The following is a 6,768-nucleotide window of genomic DNA, read 5'->3' as shown; positions in this document are numbered from 1 at the left end:
ACAATCTAGGGAGACGTTCCATAGTCAGCCCCGTGCCCCATACTAGATTTCCGGACATGTGAGAAGAGGCACATTAGAGAATGCATCCATTTGAAGGCACCCCTAAAGTGCTTTAAGTTTAACCAATATGGACATTTCCCGTGCTTGTGGCTCGACATGCTTCCAGTGCAAAAAAGTAGGGCATATGAGGAAGGATTGCCCCATGTTAAGGCTCCAAGCCTCAGGGATGAGCAATGATGCTTCTAACAAGCCTTTAACTGCTAGGACTTTCAATATGACCGTTCATAATGTTGTCTGAAACATGGACGTGATAACAGGTACCCTTCCATTAAATTCAGAGCATGCAAATATTTTATTTGATTTCGGAGAAACCAAGTCATTTATATCTCAAGATTTTTCTAAAAGGATAAATCTTAAAACTATACCTTTACGCAAAATATTACAAGTAGATATAGCAGATCGAAAGATTATTCCTACTAATCATATACATCCCAATTGTGAACTAACTCTAGGAGGAAAAATCTTTAAAATTGACTTGATTCTATTTACCCTAGGAGAATTCGATGTAATCCTAAGCATAGATTGGCTATCCAGTAATGGAGCTTAGATAGATTGTGAAAAGAAAAAAATAAGAATAAGAGTGCATGTTGGAAATAAAATTGTGTTTAGGGGTCAACGACAAACCAAAAAGTGTCTAACCATGGTTTAGACCAAGTGGTTTTTAAGGAAAGGAAATGAGGCATATTTGGTTTATGTGATGGATACCAAAAAAGAGGTTCCTGATATTTGTGACATACCTGTAGTGAACGAATTTACAGATGTTTTTCCGAAACACGTACCAGGGTTACTGTTAGGGCGAAAACATGCGCTAAAATTCATGCAAGTATACGCGTTCGCAAGTAGTATAAGATATAAATCATATTCGTTCCCACAGAGACTGGTTTAGGTTAAGTTCAATTTATGCACCTATACAACAATGTATGGTTATCGCTCAATGCTAAGACAAATAACAAATTGGATTTTGATTAAACTAAGAGATTAAACTAACTATTATAACTAAGAGAACTGAGGTTGAATTACTATATATGACAAACATGGGATTCCAACTTCATTAAATACTTCATTCAATAGCCTTATTATCTTAGCATGTAATGGTGATGACACTAATCAGATAACACGAAACTAGTAAATGCCAACTTTCGTTGTACGAATACCCTACTACCAATCATCCACATAAGAGATAGAAGTTGAATAGACACCAATTATGCTTAGTCCTTATATGTCAATAAGAATTGAAAACATAATGGTTTAATGCGCAAGTTATCTATCGTGATTATATAGGGCAAGTAAGATGGTTAAAATTACCTACGAATCATGCATAACAAATACATGAACCTATGCTAGCATGGCAAGTTCTAAACCTCTATATTCACTGTCGCGTCAATAGATATTAACACACTATCTTATATGTTAGCTATGCACATAAGAAGAATAAGCACAACCAATACTAGGATATCAATCAATCACCACACACCAAGATATCGAAACAAATTAATTATTGAAATCCATAAGTAAATCCGCTAGAATCCCATGATAACGATTAGCCCATAATTGAACTCATCGTCATCATGGGTTCCAATGAAAGCACGGTATAAAACTAGGTCTTAATAAACTGAATAATAATCAAAGTATGAATAAAAAAGGTCTAGGTTCAACAAGAATGAAAACGAGCATCCAAAGTTACAACTATTTTCAAAGAATCACAAGTAGAAAATAAGATCTTCTTTTTTGGAGTTGTTTTGTGCTTCTAGGTCTTCTCCTTGATCTCTCAATCTTCCCGGATGATGAAAACCCTATTTTTTAAGTATATAAGCCCATATTGGACCTGGACCCTTCAAATCGTCAAATTCCAGTCAAATAGGGTTTTTCAGCGAAATCAGCCGCGCATCAGCACGCGGGCGCCTTGCACCAGCAGGCGCCCGCCTGCTAGCATGCGGTCGCCTGACACCAGCAGGCTGGCGCCTGTAACCTTTCTGGAAAATTCTGATGAATCTTATTTTGCCCATAACTTGAGTTCTACTCGTCAGAATTAGGTGATTCAACTGTCCACGCGAAGCTAACGAGATTCTGTACAACTTGACAATGGCCTAGGCTTCCAATTCTGATCACTTTTTAACATATTTCCTTTAAAACTCCTTTCTTCATTTAACTGATACCTGAAATGCAATAACACAAAAAAAACATCAAAATACCAACAACTTGAGTCCAAAACACCAATTTAAGCTTGTAATAAAGAGTTCCAAGTGGATATAAAATCCAATTATCACACCCCCAAACTTGAATCGATGTTTGTCCTCAAGCATAAACAGACTCAAAACTACAAAACAAACCTAATGCATGAATGCAACTACGTGAATGCAACTAAATGATAATGCAATCGATCCCGTAAGAATAACCATAACCAAATGAATAAGCCAATGCCTCTAAGAATGCAATGATTTAAAACAGAGTTCGAATAAATCCCACAAACCAACTCACAAACCAGAAATGTGCGTGTGTTGAATGCTTAACAAATATCTCTCGATACTAGATCAATAACCATAACTTATCTATCATCGAAACAATCAAAAGTTTATAAATAGAATAGACAATTAACGCATTATGACTCACACCACCTCCTTTCTACTAGAGTTATACAAGGATTCACACTATTATTGAAAACATAACAAAGATGCTTATTTGACCGTGCAATGAATGAGGTCCCAAAAGACTTATACAATAATACTCATGTAGTGAGCGTTAGGTTAGCGGATCCCAGACTATAAAAGCCTTAGGTCACTAGGCACAAAGTCCCCCAGAACTTAATAACTCGAGTATTAAATAGCTCACCCTTGATCAATTATGCATAAACACATACTTTTTTTTCTTTTTTTTCTCTTTTTTCTTTTTTCTTTTTTTTCAATAATTTCTGAATGAGTGCATTTCGCGCCATCTCATTCAACCCTAGACTACTCATAAAAATATGAGCCGGTACTAGCCATTTAACACCTAGCCTTACAACAACTAGCAATGAAATCCAAGTTTTTCTCCAGATAAAAAATTTTGTGTGTTTACGTCATTACGAGAATATCACGAATTCTAAATATAACCAAGTGATTAAATCTCAACAACAAACAAGTATGATCATGATCTAGATCAAAAGCAACCCTATAAGACTTTATGAAAATATTTGTTTCTGGCATGCAAATCAATTCATTAGGACTTAAACATTCCTCTATTCGTCATCACCACACTCAAATCAACATCAACTTATCAAAAATCATAGTTCATCTTAAGGGATCATGCTAAATATGCATGCAAATGCAACTATATAACATCACATAAAAATAAACAAATATGTCCTAAATGAACAAATCATGCAATAATATGAATGAACTACAACTAAACATGCAATATGAATCTATATGAATCTATATGGACACACATACTACTAATCCGTACATTATCACCCCCAAACTTAAAATTTTCAATGTCCTCAATGAAGGTAATAATAAGGATTTCAGGCATACCTAGTCATTGGAAAGATCACCCTCCTCAGGTGGGGGATCAGGTTGCCAATCAACCTCTCCACCAGTGTCTCGAACAACAGTACCAAAAGCGTGTGTCAAATATTCTGCAAAATATCGGTGGATGACATGCATGGCCTCCATACGCCTAGTCAATCTTCTATACGGTGCATCACCAACACCAGTCCTATCAACTACCTATTGCACATGAGAAGAACCCTCTATAGGCACGGGAATATCCGTCCAACCACTCTCTACATCATCAAAAATATATCCCAACCCCTTATCATGGGGTGCACCTAAAAATGCATAACTCAAGTGATCTGGTAGTGGGTGAAGCTCAAGTGTAGAAACATCTTCAATAGACGGCTCGAGACGCTCTTGAGAAAGTTTCAGCTCTGCTAGGCCAAGAGAATCGAATGGCATATCTAACTTCCTCTTCCACGGAGGTGCATTCAAAACATGCAGTTGCTCTGCTCCTTCCTTGTCATCAATAACTGATTCCCCTATTAAGGATCACCCTAAGGTATCTGACTTTGGCAATTACTCAGGCTCTGAATTTACTACAGAGTCGACCCACTCTACTTTAAAGCACTCCTCTTTAGCTGTGGGTAACTTTATTTCCTTGAACACATTAAGAGTGACCTTTTGATCATAAACCTTCATCGAAAGCTCTCCTTTTTGCACAACGATCATAGTTCGGCCTGTAGCCAAAAATGGTCTTCCTAAGATAATGGGAATCTTCTTATCTTCCTCGAAATCAAGAATTACAAAGTCAGCAGGGAAGATGAGTTTATCCACCTTGACCAAGACATCTTCCACTATACCTCATGGATAAGCGATGTAACGGTCAGCTAGTTGCAATGACATGTATGTTGGTTTCGGATCAGGAAGACCAAGCTTCTTGAAGATAGATAAGGGCATCAGATTGATGCTAGCTCCTAAAATCACATAAATACTTGTCGAAAGACAAGTTTCCGATGGTGCAAGGAATAGTGAAGCTTCCAGGATCTTTAAGCTTCGGAGGCAACTTCTGTTGCAGCACATCACTGCATTCCTCCGTTAGAGCAACGGTCTCTAAGTCATCGAGCTTCACTTTTCGAGAGAGAATACCTTTTATAAACCTTACATAGCTAGGCATCTGTTCAAGAGCTTCATCGAAAGGTATGTTGATATAAAGTTTCTTGAACACCTCCAAAAACTTCACAAACTGCTTATCCAGCTTTTTCTTCTACAGCCTCTTAGGAAAAGGAGGTGGAGGATAGATCTGTTTCTCCCCTGTATTACCCTCAGGAGGAGTGTGTTCCATAGTAGTCTTTCTTCGTTCCACCTCTACTTCCTTCTGCACTTCTTCTTCAGCCACAACTGCATTTTCTAAAACATGAAATTTTTCAAGCTCTTCATCTTGCTGAATTTGGGGGCTTGAGACCTTTCCAGACCTTAAGGTGATGGCGTTCACCTGTTCTTCAACTTCCCTCTTGCCTGGATTTGGTTTTGTATCACTAGGAAGCGTTCGTGGTGGTCGATTCAATAAAGCAGTAGCAATTTTCCCTATTTGGTTTTCCAGAGTCTTGATAGAAACAACCTGGCTTTGGCATATAAGAGCCTGGTTTTTGCACATAAGCCGCAACTCCTCCAATTCAGATTTTTCATTCGAAGATAGACATGCACCAAGAGTTTGTTGTTTTGGTGTAATTTGTTGTTGAAAACCAGGAGGGTTGAATAGCTTATTTCTAAATTGCTGGAACGGCTGTTGCATCACATTCTGATTGTTGCTCCAGTTGAAGTTAGGATGATTCCAGTTATCATGATGATAAGTGTCTGGAACTGGTTGCTGCAATCTCTGAAAGTTGCTCACAAACTGAGTTGAGTCACTAGATATAGCGCATTGCTCCATCATATGCGGACCTGCACACAACTCACAAACACTAATTATCTGCTTAACACCATAGTTAGCCAGAGAATCGATCTTCATAGATAACGCCTTTAGTTGAGCAGTGATAGCCGTAGCTATATCCACTTCAAGAACTCCTGCTACCTTGCCCTGTGGACATCTCTAGGTTGGATACTGATATTCATTAGCAGCCATTAGTTTAATTAGATTATAAGCTTCTTCATAGCTTCTTGCCCATAATGCTCCACCTGATGCCGCATCGAGCATGGGTCTGGACTGTGCTCCCAACCCATTATAAAAACAATTGATGATCATCCAATCAGGCATTCCATGATGAGGACACTTCCTAAGAATCTCCTTGTAGCGCTCCCAAGCTTCACATAGCGATTCTCCCGTTTGCTGTGCAAATTGAGTAATAGCATTCCTGAGTGCAGCTGTCTTCGCCATAGAGAAGAATTGAGTAAGAAACTTCTGAGCAAGATCTTCTCAAGTAGTAATCGAACCAGCTTATAGAGAGTCTAACCAGCTCTTACCCTTGTCCCTCAGAGAGAATGAAAATAGTCTCAGCTTCACAGCATCTTCAGAAACACCGTTGAACTTGAAGGTGTCGCAGATCTCAATAAAATCCCTAATGTGCATATTGGGATCTTCAGTTGGAGAACCCCCAAACTGGATTCAATTCTACACCCATTGAATTATGCTAGGCTTGATCTCAAAGGTATTAGCTGTGTTAGCTAGCCGGACAATGCTAGATTGAATATCATTGATCTTGGGTTGAGAAAAATCCATCAAGGCTTTCGTTCGTGCTACTGGATCTCCCAGTTTACTGAGTACCTGAAACACAAACAAATAAACCGTGAGAGTAAAAGAGTCCGAGTCAGTGAACTTTAACGACCACTGATGACAAGCACATAAACTAAAAATTAACACCGAGTCCCCGGCAGCGGCGCCAAAAACTTGTTAGGGCGAAAACACGCGCTAAAATTCACGCAAGTATACGCGTTCACAAGTAGTATAAGATATAAATCAGATTTGTTCCCACAAAGACTGGTTAAGGTTAAGTTCAATTTATGCACCTATGCAACAATGTATGGTTATTGCTCAATGCTAAGACAAATAACAAATTGGGTTTTGATTAAACTAAGAGATTAAACTAACAATTATAACTAAGAGAACTGAGGTTGAATTACTATATATGACAAACATGGGATTCCAACTTCATTAAATACTTCATTCAATAGCCTTATTATCTTAGCATGTAATGGTGATGACACTAATCAGATAACACAAAACTAGTAAACGCCAACT

General features: G+C 38.2%; 1 non-coding gene across 1 annotated transcript; it reads left to right on the top strand.

Moving 5' to 3' along the window:
* Positions 1 to 5,785: 5,785 nt before the first annotated feature.
* LOC141681980 (small nucleolar RNA R71) lies at positions 5,786 to 5,892 on the top strand. The gene has a single exon (XR_012559385.1). It is a non-coding gene; the product is annotated as a small nucleolar RNA R71 (small nucleolar RNA).
* The last annotated feature ends 876 nt before the right edge of the window (positions 5,893 to 6,768 follow it).

Source organism: Apium graveolens, chromosome 8 (genome assembly GCF_009905375.1).
Source record: "Apium graveolens cultivar Ventura chromosome 8, ASM990537v1, whole genome shotgun sequence".
Classification (NCBI taxonomy): domain Eukaryota; kingdom Viridiplantae; phylum Streptophyta; class Magnoliopsida; order Apiales; family Apiaceae; genus Apium; species Apium graveolens.
Note: the sequence above shows the minus strand (reverse complement) of the source record. Positions and strands in the feature narration are given on the sequence as shown.